Source organism: Podarcis pityusensis (assembly GCF_964106645.2).
Source record: "Podarcis pityusensis genome assembly, chromosome: 5".
Lineage (NCBI taxonomy): Eukaryota > Metazoa > Chordata > Lepidosauria > Squamata > Lacertidae > Podarcis > Podarcis pityusensis.
The window spans coordinates 29,929,702-29,945,903 of NC_138032.1; the positions used below are offsets into that span (position 1 = coordinate 29,929,702).

The window sequence follows — 16,202 nt, forward strand, 5'->3', positions numbered from 1 at the left end:
ATCTTTCTTCCTCCTCTGGTTGGTCAGTCTGCCCTTTTCTCCTAGCTTTGCGTACCATCATAGCTCCCAGGAGATACAAGGCCAGAGTATTGTTGATGTCATCCACATCATAAAAAACTAGCACTGAATTTTAACAGACCCATTTAGAAAAAAAAGAGGTTAGACAAGGCACTTAATGGTGTGGTGTTCTGAGTTAATGGAGAAAGTTAAATGTAGCTTTAAGGATAAAAGGGCACTAGCTTTTACTATGGGATGACATTTCCTTAGACCTAGTTGAAACAGTTCTCCCACTGTGCTTTGGTTGTCAGAGCCTCGTCTGCATGAACAGGGTATACCAAATCCATTCTGGACAGTAGATGAGGTTGGTGTTTGGGCAACAGAGGCTATATATTCTGCTTCATTGCCTCATTAATACCCCCTTTGACAATTATTTATCAGTTATTTATTTTGTTAGTTATTGCATTCTGAGGGTTGAATCCAATGAAGCAGTAATAATAATAATAATAATAATAATAATAATAATAATAATAAATTTATTTACACCCCGCCCATCTGGCTGGGCTTCCCCAGACACTCTGGGCGGCTTCCAACAAAATATTAAAATACCGTAATACATCAAACATTAAAAGCTTCCCTAAACAGGGCTGCCTTCAGATGTCTGGTAGTGAATTAAGTAAGTGAATTAGTTAATGAAGGGATTTATACCTGTGCAATGGAACTTCTCCTCCCTATAACCCGTGGACCTGCTAAATCTGTTAGGAGTTTTTTCCCAGCCCTCCATAGCAGATTTGGGGAAGGGTGAGAATTTCCATTGCAAAAGCATAAATCTAATAGAACAAGAGCATTGGATGCTGCCCTGAATTTCCAAATCATAAACCTTTTCTTTTTCCTTTTCAAGCTCAGAAACATCCATCATTTGTGGGGAAGTCATATATAGCTGAGGTTCATCATCACTTAATTTTTATATTCTTAAACCAATGCCTAATTTTTTTGATGTTGATTATGTTCTTATTTCTGCTTGCTTAAGCTAAATGATTGTTACCATCACAATTCTTTAAAGGCCTTGCTTTTCTCCAAAACTATTAATATTCCAATGCAACTCAGATAAAAAATCTCATTGCTTTTTGCTCAGCATGTGCCATAACTCCTGAGTTTCTGTACATCATTGTAAAAATATCAGGGATTCCATCATTTCCCAGGATAGTATTGTTTCTCTTTGTGCACCTAAGCTTCCAACATTTAGTAACATTGATCCTTTATCTTGTTTTTCCTCCGTCCAGTGAATCATTCTAATGCTGGCTCAATATTTAAGAAAATAATTTTGAAGAAGAGAAAAAAGGGAAAGCAAGAAAAAGATGTTACACATTTGCAGTTCTTGTTGGAAAGAATAAAAACACAGTTGTTTTCTTGATGGCTCCTGTTTTCCAAGGCTGCTGTTAATTTTAACGCATGTACTTCCAAACCCTTGTTTTCTTTTCTTTTGCTTCCTTTTTTGTCTTTTCCTTTTGTTACTTTTGTATTCCTGTTTTGAGAAGAATGGTTCATTGTTCCAGTCTCTGCAGTGGAAATGGTGAGATTTGGAATAGCGGCCTTCTAATTTTCTTTGAGCAAAGTATCTTATCTGTTTGTGGTACCAGGGCTGTTCCCAAGATCAACTGATGCAGGTTAAATGGAGAGTCAAACGGGATGTGTGTTTATGTGTGTGAGATTTTAACTGAGAAACTAGTGCTGGGGAAAGGCTTAAATCCCCCACATCTGCAGCATAATGTACCTGGTTGGAACCAGGGAGCCCTTGTGGCTTCTAGATACACTTTAAAAGCAACAACATGGGAGAATCTATTAAGGGATGTTCCATATCAGAAGGTTGGCGGCTCAAATCCACACGATGGGGTGAGCTTCCACTGCTCTGTCTCAGCTTCTGCCAACCTAGCATTCGAAAGCATACCAGTGCAAGTAGATAAATAGGTACCACTGTGACAGGAAGGTAAACAGTGTTTCCGTGTGCTCTGGCACTTGTCACAGTCCTCCGTGTGCCAGTAGCAGTTTAGTCATGCTGGCCACATGACCCAGAATGCTGTCTGTGGACAAATGCCAGCTCCCTCGGCAAGTTCGAGCACCGCACCCCATAGTTGCCTTTGACTGGACTTAACCATCCAGGAGTCCTCCTACCTTAATTTGGTTCTCACCATTCCTACCTTTAACTAGTTTTGATCATGCTATCAACATACAGAATGGTTCAGTACAGAGGCATCTAAAAAGTGGAGTGGTTATTATAATACAATTAAGTATGTTATCATAGGACACAGGTGGTGCTGTGGGTTAAAACACAGAGCCTAGGGCTTGCCGATCAGAAGGTCAGCGGTTCGAATCCCCGCAACAGGCTAAGCTCCCGTTGCTGGGTCCCAGCTCCTGACAACCTAGCGGTTCGAAAGCACAAAAAGTGCAAGTAGATAAATAGGTACTGTTCTGGCAGGAAAGTAAACGGCGTTTCCGTGCACTGCTCTGGTTCACCAGAAGCAGCTTAGTCATGCTGGCCTCATGACCCGGAAGCTGTACACCGGCTCCCTCGGCCAATAAAGCGAGAGAGAGTCGTCCGCAACTGGACCTAATGGTCAGGGGTCCCTTTACCTTTATGTTATCAATAGTTCATGGTCAGATGGTGCGATGGGTCAGAATACTCACCTGAACTACCAACAGCTTAGTCTCTGCTACAGTACTTCCCGGGAAAGAAAGGGGGAGGGCGAACCAGTGGAAAGGTTGGCCTAGTGCAAATGTATCATTAAAGTCAATTTGGTGCTCCTGCAGTAGAGCCCCTGGAAGGACATGAGCATCGGTGGTTGGCTATCCATGCCAATTCCTGACTCCTTGATAGTTAAGTGGTATGCTGTGCATGCAAAGGTGTCAGGCTCAACTATCTTCCTAACCCTTATAGGTGAACGCACAATTAAGAACATACAACCAATTTACTGGCTTAAATGTTGCAATATTGCTTCACTCAAAGTAAGCTGATAAATAATAATGTCATCTCAAAAGAATCAGCAGAGTTTCACACTGCCAATTAGTCATTGTCTAACAGCAGGTAACTAAACATTCTGAAACAATTCTTTCAACATGTTCCCAACTCCTACATCAGGACAAATCTCCCTGTGGTTTTTCATTTTTCAGTTGTTCCTGTACAATTGGGTTTGATTGACTCTACTTCCAGTACAAAAGAATCAGCTCTACATTTCTCTGGTACGTCACAGTAAATTACTATCCAATCCATATTTATACTCAATAAAATGCAATTTCATGCAGGAAGTTATTTACAACTTGCTGGGTATTAAATTATCTCTTGAAAATGTCTACTAAAATTCTGTTGGTGACTGGAAATGCAGGCCTTGAAAGCTCATATGCTCTTTGACCAATTTTATTTTTTTTGTCCAGTACAAAATTCTCCATCTCATTCTTGGGGATTCTGCACCAAACCGGTAAGCTGAACTCATGAAGCTAACTTTTACTCAGGGAAAACCCACTGAAATTATTTTTTGTAAATAACTGCTATGTTTCAGTTTTTCAATCACATTTGTTAGCATATTACTATATGTAAACAAGGCCCATTACTTTCAGTACAATATGAAGAAAATACGGTAAATCCTGAATAAAGAGAACAGAATTTAATTGAGTACAATCTTGTGACAGATGGGGAACTCTATGCAAGTGAACTGAACTGTGCTGGCCTTTGCATTTATAATCCCAGCCTATAAGATATCACCTTTACACAGGCAAAACTCTCCTGAAATCATTTTACTCAGCACAATGAACAAAAGCAGTGATCCAATGTATTTTCCTTTAATTTGTAATCATTAACTTATAAAGGATACACATGCAATCCTGCTCAAATGCTCATTCACCTGGGAAACTGTGATTGCTTAATAGGGCTATAGATGGTTGCTTCTTGCTAAGTGAAATTGAACTCATAAGACTACATGGCAACAGGCAATCTGATCCTCCTAGGCTCTACCTGTTGTATTCCATTATTTTTAAGTCTGCGTTTAAGAAGTGTGCCCCAGTAGTTAAGGTGAAAGGAGTTAGAGCAGGAGCTGCCAACCTGGCACTTGTTTGTGCTATGGTACGCATGAAAGCTTCTACTGGTGCATCTGGGTAGGTGCCCCAGAGTCTGAACTTTCGCTTCTTTTTAAAGCAAGTCTCTAGCCCTTCTAGAATGTAAATTATGGGGCAACATGTACAGGCACCTTCTATGAGATTTCTGTGGAATGAGTGTGGTGTGGCCACTTCACACATTTTATTTGGTACTTAGGAATGGTGCACCCTTGAAATATACTTGGAGTCGAGTGTGGATTTCATGCTCTTTATTCAGCTCATAGTAGTGAGGAATGAAAGTTCCCCCCAAATATCTGCTTTATATACATTATTTACACAATGGGCCGCACGTGATTGGCTAATTCTGGGATTCTCCTGTAGGCCAATCAGGTTGCGGATTCACTTCCACCTGGAGCTGGATTGGGTGGCTCCTGCAGCCCAATCATACTGCTGCATTGTTCTAGGACCAATCAGACTGCTGTATTCTGGACCCTGTTGTTCTACGACCAATCAGACTGCTGCATTCTGGACCCTATTGTTCTAGGACCAGTCAGACTGCTGCCTTTTGGATCCTATTCAACTCAGTACATAGCAACCCTGTTGCCATTAGGCAGCAACAGCAAGTGTGTGTGTGTGTGTGTGTGTGTGTGTGTGTGTGTAATCAGTAAGGTGTGATTTCCCCAAGCAGGACCAGCAGGACATAACTGACTTCCTATGCTAACTATAAAGTTGTCAGGGGCAGCACTCTCTCTTGTTTTGTGTTACCGCATGCTTCCCATGGCAGCCATTTTTTGTGTTAAGCTCCACCCTGCCCCATAGCAGCTATTTTGTGCCTCCAGTGTACACTCTTTCAAAACCTGAAATGTGCCCACTGGTCTAAAAAGGTTGAGAACCCTTTAGTTAGAGAAAAATGGCAGGTGGGGAAAATGCTGAGAATGTGACTGGAGGTTATGAATAAAGATCTACATTGAAGTGGGTTGGACCACTTCTACAATGGGATCCTCAATTAGATTTTAACCCTTGCAGGACTCAGGTCTACAGACTAACCCCTCTCCAAAGTCATACTATATAAATTACTTCAGCAACAGGTTACGGGTCCAGCAGGGGGACTACAGCATATGTGAGAAATTGCCTTGTGCTGGCAAATGTGTGGAGACAGGGGTACCTATACACACTTCTGGTGGACATGACCGAAGGTGGCAAATTTTGGGAAACTAGTGTTTAATGTGATAAGTAAAATTACTCACCATCATATCATGAAGTCTCCAGAGCTTGCTTTACTGAATCTGTATTTGAAGAAGAATCAGGACTTGGTGAATAAACCACTAATTAGATTTCTCTTATGGCAGTACCCATGGTTATAGCCACATTCTAGAAAGACTGAAAAGGTGTGAACTTGAATGCTTGGTACAAGAGAGTAGGCATATGAGCATCTTAAGTGTGTTTTTTTGTGGAGGCGGTAGAGTTAAAAGCAAAAACACCCCTCTTGATTGTTTCCTACAGAAAGCCTATGACTATAGTAAGAAAAGGAAAGAGCATATACGTATTTCTGCAAAATCCCATTTGTCACTTTAAGATCATTCAAACTGTAAAATGTTGCTTTCCATCAAGTGTGAAAGGTGTTCATTTGTTTGTGTTGCCAAGGATACATGTGGTAATAACAGGAAAAATATTTCTGGCACGCAATGCACAAACCTGACAAAAATAAGCCAGTGTTAAACCCCATATCAGCTCTACAGCCTAATCCAAACTTTGGCTATCTGATTATACTTTACTGACTAGCTGGCATCAGCCCCTAGGGAGCTTGAGGAAATCCCACTGCTTACTTTGTTCCACTTTGAAATAACGACTTTTAACTACTCACTGACCAAACTTGTCTACTTATCCTATGATCTGGGTTCAAATATTGCTGTTATGATGCTTGTTGAATTACTTCACACCAGTCACTGTCTTTCAGTATAATGTATCTCACATAATTTTGCATCCTGAGAAGAAAGCAAGATAGGAGCCTAAGCTCCTGAAGAGGCCACAACTGACTGAATTCTACTGTTTTATGTTTTATGCTTGCTTTACATTTTGGATTATAAATCATGGGGAATTGGCAGAAAGGAGTGCATATAAGTACAGTGCATAGATAAATATGCACTGGTTGCTGGTTTTGGTGGAACTCAGATAGACAAAATCATCTACCACCTCAAGCATGGGGTCACCAAAGCTGATGCGTGGAGGGCTGCCGACATCCTGATCCAGGATGTTGTTTTTTGTCAGGCTGATGTGGGCCAAATTCCCTGCAGGCTTGGGCAAAATGGTTGACGAGTCTCAGTAGGGCTTCCTCGGAGTGCACTGTCTAGATGGAGGATAGAGGGGTTTGTGAGCATGGGTGTAGCCAGGATTTATGCTGGGGCGCAGGCTTCATGTTAGGGAGGGCAGAATCTCAGTTAGTTAAGTATTTTTATTGATTTACTTGATTTGGCGGAGGCAGATGCCCCCCCGGCCCCACTTGGCTATGCCCATGTTTGTGAGTGTGTAGTAATTAGCATACCATGAAAAGGTAAAAGTTACACATCTGTTGCTTTTGCTTCTGCAACACCCCTCCAACCCCCCCCCCCCACATTTGGCCCTTGAAAAGCTGTTCAGAAAGCAATGCAGCTGTCTTGCTGACAGATATTCCTCACCCCTGCCCTATACAGTGGTGCCTCTGGTTGCGAATGGGATCCGTTCCGGAGTCCCGTTCGCAATGTGAAAAGCCCGCAACCTGAAGCACCATATCTGCGTAGGTGCATGGCGTGATTTGGTGCTTGTGTGCATGCACGAAGTGTGATTTAGCACTACTGCGTATGCGCGAGCGGCGAAGCCCGGACGTAACCCTTTCCGGTACTTCCAGGTAGCCGCGGGACGCAACCTGAAAAAACGTAACATGAAGTATGACTGTATACTAATAGTGAACGTATTTGGCCAGTGGGAATTCCTATTTAGCCAAAATGGCACCATCTAGGCTTCAAAAAGGAAGTATCCAACTTAGGCAGAAAGAAGGCTCAAAGGTTCTCCAAAGTTCGATAGATCTTTAGGAAGGATTCCCCCTCAGCACCAATTGGACACAGAGTGTTGTCTGAGCTGCTGGAAAGCAGAAAACTGGGGAAGGGACAATAGCATATCCCAGAATTTGGCAGCTTGGCTTTCTCAGCAAACACTCCATGCTGCAACATTTTCTTGCAGGCGTCACTTGAGAGACAGGGGGGCTAGAAAACTTAAACTTGTGATGAAATGCCATTGTAATAACAGAAATGAGTTGCTTTGTTCTTTTTGCCCCTTCACTTTTATCCCCTTTACTAATGAGCGACTGTGAAAGGAACTCAAGTTTCTAAAACAAACCTAGTTATAAAACTCTAATGATGAGGCTGGTGATGCAAAAAACAACAACACGCCATAACAAACAAACAAACAACCAACACTTCTAAGCGGGTTCTGGCGGGACCCAGGTTCTGCTTGACTCGCTCCGAACCCGTGTTTACACATCGAGTCCCATCGTTCTCCTCAGCGCTCCCTTTTCCCCCCTTTTGAGCGCCTTGGACACTCTCGACGAGGGCGGAGAGGCGCTTCTGGACTGGAGGGAAGGAGGTGGCGCCTCAGGCCGGGAGGCGAGGCCTCCTCGCGGCGTGGTCTTTCGAGGAAGGGCGGGAGCTGGGCGAGGCGGAGGAGGAGGCGGCCGCTGCTGAGGAGACAAGCGGCGGCCCCAGTGGGAGGGGGAAAGCCGAGTGGGCGCCGCCCGGCCGCTTCTGCGCTCTCTCGCCGGCGGGCGGGATAAATGCGGGATTCGGGGCGGCCGCTCGGCTTAGTCGCTGAGCTGAGCGGGAGGAGCAGCAGAGAGGAAGCTCAGCCGCCGCCGCCGCCGCCGCTCTTATTCCCCCGGAGAGGCGCTTCTCCAGCGAGGGCGAGAGAGGTGAGAGCTCCTGGGGGGTGACTTCGCCCTGGGGGTCGCGCTTTCCTCCCTGAGGTCTCCGCCTGGCCCGCCCTTTCCCTTCCCTTTCAATGGGATTTCTTTGCCCCCCTCCCCAGCTTCCAAAAAGGAGGGTTTATTTTGGCGACCCCTCTCATCCTGCTTCCCCCCCCCCCGCCCTGTGTACTTTCCCTTTCTTTCTCGGCTGCTTATCAACTTCATGACTAACTCTTCATTACCCTACGGCAGTTCAAGGACACACACACACACATAGATATGAACATTTCCATTAAGGTTGTTCTTTCCTCTTTTTCGGATTGAATTCGGGTTGAGTTTGTGGGACGGGCTGCGGCGGCTGGGAAGCCAGAAATAAATAACGGCTGGGTTTGCAAAAGCCCCCCTGTGCGGTTTATTGAGATGAATTCACAAGGGCTCTTTTTGCCCCTCTTCTTCCTCCAAATCTGTCATGTGCGTAGTAAATGAATACTTGTAAATTCCCAAAGCCCACAACTATGCGGTATATGGGGGGGGGTGTTGTTATTTTTTTTGGGGGGGGAGAAGAGCTTCCCAATTTAGTTCTCCGATTTCCATCTCCAGAAGAAGGAATGAGTGTATCTGAGATTCCCCCTTCGGTACTTTTCTGCTTACCCTTTACCCCGAATTTTGTGCGGTCAGGGCACCCTTGGAAACATGTCCGGTCAAGTTACTAGCCCCTACGAAAACTTCATTAGCTCACATTCCCGCCAATACTTGTAGCAGGAGCTGCTTCTTTTTCCCCTAGGCTATTCAAAAGAGCTCATTCTTATCCTGGGGCGGGATGAGATTTTTATGTGCTATGGTTGAATGGTAATTTACAAATGTGGCATAGGGCATCAAAGGAGTGCCATAAAGAGAACAGGTGACTATAATAAAAAGTGGGCGTCTCAGTCCTTACATCTTAGTCTGGGGCTGGATATGTTGCTCATAGGGTAGAAACGATCTGCAACACAGACAGATGTCCTTGTCTGCCTCTGTAAGGTAATGGTCACCACAGGGAGGCTTTTGAAGCACCTCTAGCTTTTCTTCTCTTGCTGGTGGGTGTAAAAGTGGTAACAGCACAACTGAATTTAATGAAGTTACGCTTGTATAGGGAATATCTAAGAAATATTTAGCGTAGAGCATATCCCTGAATTGAAATGGAAAATGAGAACATTAAAGAGATGTTCAGACTGGAGTTGATAATTTTCTTATCTTTTGTTTTCTCCCCCTCTGTGTGTCTGGGTTTGAGAGAGAGACGCTTTTCTTGAACTATGGGGACACTTGTGAAATAACTGTGAAACTTAATTTGCTTAAAATTAGACAAGAATTTGTTTAAAATTAGACAGTACACTGCATCTCATGGCCTCAGTTGGTAAGAGCCCAATTCAAAATATATTCTGTGAAATACTGGTCCGTGTGTGTGTGTGGATTCTGCCTAAATCTCTGTAGTGTCCTTTTGTACCAAAGCAAATTATAAATGGCTTACAAGCTATTCACATAGCAGACAGACAGTTTTTGATGCTCTTGCATACTTTTATTTTTGGAAGTGGAATCTTGAGCTTGAAGCCAAAGAATATTTATTTGTATAAGAATTTCCATTTGGTGTTGAATGTCGCCACAGAATCAAAAGGGCAATTTTGCCTCATTTCTAGCCCTCCTATGTGTGAAGGTGCTTGACATGCCCAGTAATAACTTGTGTGGACACTTTTTTTAAGAAGATGGGAGGAACACATGATTTGTTAGAAAGATACATTTTTCAAAATTGCCAGTTTCTATCCAAGACCCATCTGTTCTGGACTTGCTTTCCCCCCAAATAGATTTATAATAGGACAGAGGACATGGCTGCTGTACTGGTATCTGAAGTCTAAAGTACAGCGTAGTCCGCTTGACTGTATTGGTTTTTAAAGAGCTTGCTGGAAGATATTAGTCAAGCAGTAGATTATGAGAGTAGGGTATAGTATCAGAATAGTTAACTGCACTGCAACTAAGAACTGTAGATCATCTAGCATGTAATGCTCTAAAACGACATTTTGAGGGCACAGCAGCATTACACATGCCCTAAGAACATCATAAGAAGCTGCTGGATCAGGCCAATGACCCATCTAGGCCAGCATCCTGTTCTCACAGTGGTCAGCCAAATGCTTCTGGGAAACTCGCACGCAGGATCTGAGCCCAAAAGCACTCTCCCCTCCTATGGTTTCCAACAAGTAATATGCAGAATCATTACTAACCTCCGGCCATGGAGGCGGAGTGTAACTAACATGTCACTGTTGGTTGGGTGTAACATTCTTTAATAAAGGCTGGAACTGTGTTTTTGTCATCATCTTCTTGAGCCATCCTACCTGAATTGAAAGGAAGGGCTTTTCTGGTGGTGGGAATCTAAACAGTTAGTCGGAAATGGGATGAACCTTTTGTCCATTCATTCATGGAAGTGGAATGTCTTTTCTAGTTAAAGCTTGGCAAGGCGTTTGGCTCTCTAACGAGCAATTGCCGACAACATCCTTTGAGTAACTGCTTGAAGTGAAGAATTAGGTCAGCCACAAAGTACATGATCTAGAAAGGCAACATTTCTTTCTCCAAAACAGTTTTAGAGTCCACCTGAACAATTAAGAGCGCATCCAAGACTTGCAGTGGAATAAATAATAGACACAAAATAAACAGTAGTGGTTTATAGATAGTTTTCTGGGGGTGTGCATATTTTGGTCCTGAGAGAGGTTTGAGCTTCCTTATTCACTGAATTTCGGTAGAAGCTATTTTAACACAGTTCTTGCATTTTGTTCCAAGTATAACTATAGCTGACAATTTGTCTTGCAATTACTTGCTAACCTCACAGGTCTGTGTGAACATTTTGGAAACTGAAATAATTTGAGATGGGACCTGTGCAAATTGGAACCGTGGTGTACTTTCAGGATTAAAAATGTATCCTACTTAAAATTTTAATAATAACAATAACTTTACTGGATTTTCTCTTGAAGATATGGGCTGGATTAGCTCTTTATTTACACGACAATTCATTGTTGTAAGCAGTTGTGTTCTAATGCTTAAGTTTTGGCATACTTTTAATAGCTTGCTGCTTTTTTCTGAAGAGGGATGTTTATGTTCGTTGCATCTTTGATAACATTCAGTGCCTTTTCACAGGTAGTGAGCAGATAAACAATATGGCATCACATAAATTAATATGGGTGTTTTAGGAACAGTTAATTCTGCATCATCAGTCCTTTTAGTGTATTGTTGCCTTGTAAAACACTGTATTTCACAAGATAAGGGATAATAAAAGAAAACATCATGGTGAAGAAACACATTTGAAGAAATTAAAGGTTGTTTTTGACCTAGTAGCAGTTAGTAACCAACACATATTTCGCAATGCATCAAAATATTGTCATCACTGCATGTTTCTCAAGAACACAACTGTAAGGCTTTAGTTCTCTTTACATAACATTTGATAGGATCATCAGTATGTCAAATGAGTGTGCTGAAGGAAACATTCTAGATTGGTGTTTCAAATAACTTACTTCTTACCACTGGAATTTTGGTTTTTCAATTGGGAGCAAACATTTTGGACATGGACAAGGGTGGTCTCCCTCCTCATTCATCAGTCTTCCTCAACCAATGGTTGTAGTGGCTGGACTAGATGGGAGTTGACTCCAAAACATCTGGGGGGTACCGTATTGGCTACCTCTGATTAAAACATCTGGAGGGGCACCCAGTTGAAGAAGGGTGTCATAACACCATTTGGCCTATCTAGAGAGATACTTAAACAAGCTTTCACATGTGTTCTAGACATCCTGACTGTGTCCTTCAATGATGAGTAATTATTGAGCATTTTATGGATCATAGCTATATTTTTTATATATAAATTAGTAGGTAAGACTCCCACTAATGGCAGCAGCATTAATGCAGATTTTTATATCTCCAAATGGTGGAATAATGGAATGTGCAACTTCAAAGGAGAAGTGTTTCTTCAAAGCTTATTTTTCTATAGTAATAGTAGACATGGTGATGACTGGTGCTAAATCATAAGCCTCTTCAATACAGATTCCTTAGCTTTCTTCTGATGACTGCTAATGTACTTTACTGAGTAATTACACCTTCTTACTGTCAATGTTTGCATACACTGGCGGAAGAGATAAAAAAAAATTGTTTTGTTTTCACATAGCCTTCCCAACCTTGTATCTTTAAGTTGACAGTAGAACTGTCAGTTTTGACAGCTTAGTTATACATAATAAATGAGGGCTCCAAACATATTTTGAATAAACTCACTTTAGTTGGAGGCAAATATTACTTATTTTGTGTCCTCCATCAAGGAGGAAAAATACATTTATGTATTTAGAAAGGTTCATGCTCTGAATGTTTAGTGAATTCATCTGCATGTAAGAGCGCCCTCTGCTGTCTAAGCTAGCTAAAGGAGTGCATCTACTTTGTTCTCTGTTTTGAGTATCTATTGTTGTTTAGATAAAATAACAATACTGTATCCTGATGTATAATTTGTCAATACATGTGGAGCAAAGACTGAAATCTATGTTAATGTCTTAAATGTCAAAATATTTCTGTCACTTACTCTCTTATTGCAAATAGAATAAGAATAATTTCAATAGAATGAAAGCTCTTGAAATAGTTATTTGCGTGCAAAATATATTTTGTTTAGAATTTGAATGGTTTTTGTGTCCAGACTACTACTACTCCCAAAAAGTTAAGGGTAAATGGTATGAGTCTCATTCTGCCCCGAGGCTAAAAATTGTTGGTCTGAAGTAGCATCAAATATAAACAATATTGTGAAGGGCAACTTTAAGAAAAAACATCTAGATGCTTTGCATTCAACAAGGGGAAAACAAAATAAATATATTTGAGCAAGAATGTTTAAAGAACTTTGGGATAGCAAACAGAAGGGGCATAGAATTAGTTAAAATCCTTTTGCAATTTTGTGAGAATATGTGAATATTCTTTTATGAAGGACCATGCGGGATTTGACATCTTTCCGCTGGGCCTGCAAGATAGAGCTGTTCTGCCTGGTCTTTGGCTTAGACTCACTCTGACCCCTTATATGGGATTTGGTATATAAATTTTCCCTTGGCTTTTTCCTGGCCCATGTAGGACTAGCATGGATAGCTGGTTCGAGTGAATATCCAATGTTTCCTTCCTTTATGGTCTTGATTTATGGGCTACTACTAAAATGAGGCTGCATTTTTAGCGGTATTTTAAGCTGTATTTTAATTAACTGTTTTTTTTTCCCCATTGCGTTTTATTGTAATTTATATTTGGTGTCAGCCGTTCTGAGCTTGGCCCTCGCCGGGGAGAGCGGGGTATAAATAAAATTTTTTTTCTTCTTCTTCTTCTTCTTCTTCTTCTATATATATATAAATAAAGTGGGTTCTTTAATATCTCCCTTCTTTCAATTATATGATATTCACTAATTTATATTGGCTCATTTTCTTCTTTCTCTCTTTATTTTTTATTTGCTGACATATTATGGATTATCATAGTAATTATTGCTGTTTAAAATTAATTTATAATTTCATGTATTTTTGTAAATTGTGCGGTTATTGCTTGAATTTCTGTTTCAGTTAAAATAAAATATCAGTAATAAATTTTTCCTTCTAGCTTTTTGCAGGCTTGAGGTTTTTCACCTTTTTCTAAAATAATCCTGAATTTCACCTATCCAGTAACTTTAATACAGTGTGTGTGTGGGAATGGGGCGGGGGGTAGAATAGGAATCTGAAAACTTGACTACCAAGTAGCTGCATTTAATTTATATTCCTAGTCAGATTTTCTGGGCAAAACCCTCAAAGTTTAGAACATTTTTTTTAAAAAAAGAACCTTAAAAACAATATATGATACATGAATAATTAGAACAACAGTTAAGAAACATTTTGTCTAATGGATTTCTGGGAAAAATAATGTGTCATGAATAAGTTTTGTGGTGCAAAACAGGCATATAAAACTAAAAGGCTCTAGTAAAAAAGATGTTTTGGGGAAGTAGTAATGAAAGGGACAGTTCAGAAACCACAGGAAGAGCTATGTATATTTTTAGTATAACTTTTTTCAATTACAATAATGAGAGAGTACTAAAAATGTGGTGTGCATTGTGTCTCTACTTTGTTGTGAAATTTTCAGTAACCACTCATCTAGCTGAAGCTTTAGATTTGCATTTCTAGTCAAGCAAAGTCTATATATCTGAAATTAAATCCACTATAATAATGTTTATTAAACAGAGTTGCATCTACCAGCAGAGCAGTTTTCACCAGTAGTGCTTGATCTCTTAGCCACAATGGCTCCTGCCACTGTGTAGCTGCTGTGACCACTTTTCCATTTTGTTCTTGAGCTATTTTGGGATAGGCTCTTATTAGTTACCAGTTCGTCTTCCTCACTTCTCAGTATGCCTCAGAGTAGATTCTCCTGAGCCCAAATAACTTTCTGAGTCAAGGAGCCGCAGGGCAGCTTGTACAAAAATTTTGGTGCTTTGCAGGTTAACAGATGCTGCAGGAGGACAAATGGTCAGATGAAGACTTTCTATGATGCTTGTAATAACCTGATAGGTTAGCCAATGTGGAGCCCTCCAGATACTTTGGACTGCAACTCCCATCATCCCTGGGCATTCTGGCTGGAGCTGATGGAGTCCACAACATCTAGAGGGCAACATGTTTGCAACCCCTCGACTAGGCATTATTCAAGAATTGCAATATGCTACAAGTAGACCATTGAAGTTTTAATCTGACACCGAGGAGGAGGATGAATCTAGCATGTGTGTGGTATTTCTGAATTGGAGAGACTTTGGAGGAACAGAAGGAGTGAAAAAAATGAGGTGTTTTTGCATTTGGTTTAACTGTTGACCAGTTCAGCATACTGTATGCAACTATTTTGAAGCTGCCTTTCTCCCCTAAATTAATCACTGTAGGTAAGGAAGTGCTGGTTCTGGGAATATGGTGCAAGCCTGAGCATTATAACACAGGGAAGGGTTATCTATCCGCTCCTCACCTATATTGCCAGCTCCAACCATAAATCATGTAGTACTATAGAGGCAGAGAAGCTATATGTGCAGCTCCAACCTGAACAGTGTGGAGGAAAGTGTTCTCCCTCTTGTTACTGGTTGTGGGAATTCTGTGTGTGTGTTCATGCTCCTTGTTGAAAGGGGTGAGGGTGGAAATGGCCTTTTTGGGATTAGCTCTTCCTCTTGTTTTTATGAAAGGTGTTTGCACTGGCTTTCAAAAACTTTCCTCCTTCCTTAATTTATAGCTGATGGAACCTTTACATTTGCCATCAAGCATGACCTTGACTCCCTCTTATGGAAAGCTGCTTAATGTGAGATTTCCAAATGCATCCTAGGATTCTCATTGAAATTCTTTCCTGGGTTCTTGGTCTACAGTTTAACTACACCTCGTGACAGGATTGTGCCCCACAGATGATGCCACAAATTATGCTTATGAAGTCTAGTGCTTAAGACTGAAACTTTTATCTTTCAAGAGAAGAAGATTGTATTTGACATGTTTCTGCCTTTTTAATTTTCTGTAGGCAGTGAGAGCAGACTGACTTTCTTGCTGCAAAATTGTCTTAGCAGCACTGACATAGTCATGTGACACTTGTATTCATGCTTAATTCTCAGGGGTAAAGTCTGAAATCTTTGCGGCGTGCATTATTTTTTAGCCCCAACAAAGCTCTAAAATGGATATTATCACTATCATTTTTCAGTCTTGCAATTATTTATTATGGGAATGGTTGGCCACCCGTGGTTTCGCCTTTCTGTTTCTCAGGCATATTGCTTCAATTACACAAACGCTATCTCTCCTGTCTGGGATTATTCTGGTGTTATATCTTCCAGTGTTGGTAGGAGAGAGAGAGAGAGCACAAACATGGTGCTAACCCTGTTTCATGGGGTTAGAGGAAAGGCCACAGTTCCTCTTTTCAGTTTGTAACTATTTTGAGGAAACTTGAGGGTAACAGGTAGCTTTAACAGGCACCCCCAAACTCGGCCCTCCAGATGTTTTGGGACTACAATTCCCACCATCCCTGACCACTGGTCCTGTTAGCTAGGGATGATGGGAGTTGTAGTTCCAAAACATCTGGAGGGCCGAGTTTGGGGGTGCCTGCTTTAACTCTTTAATAAAAAAAGAGAGGACGGTTATCATGGGAGTTCCCTAAATGGTCTGTATTGGGAATGTTGCAATTTAAT

General features: G+C 41.3%; 1 protein-coding gene across 1 annotated transcript in view; it reads left to right on the top strand.

Annotated features, from left to right (window-relative positions):
* The first annotated feature begins 7,809 nt into the window (after positions 1-7,809).
* The window catches only part of SERPINE2 (serpin family E member 2), a 30,789-nt gene continuing 22,396 nt past the window's right edge, over positions 7,810-16,202 (top strand). Inside the window, exon 1 of the mRNA XM_081006965.1 lies at positions 7,810-8,023. The gene's annotated coding sequence lies outside the window, so the exon portion shown is untranslated. The remainder of the gene's footprint in view (positions 8,024-16,202) is intronic.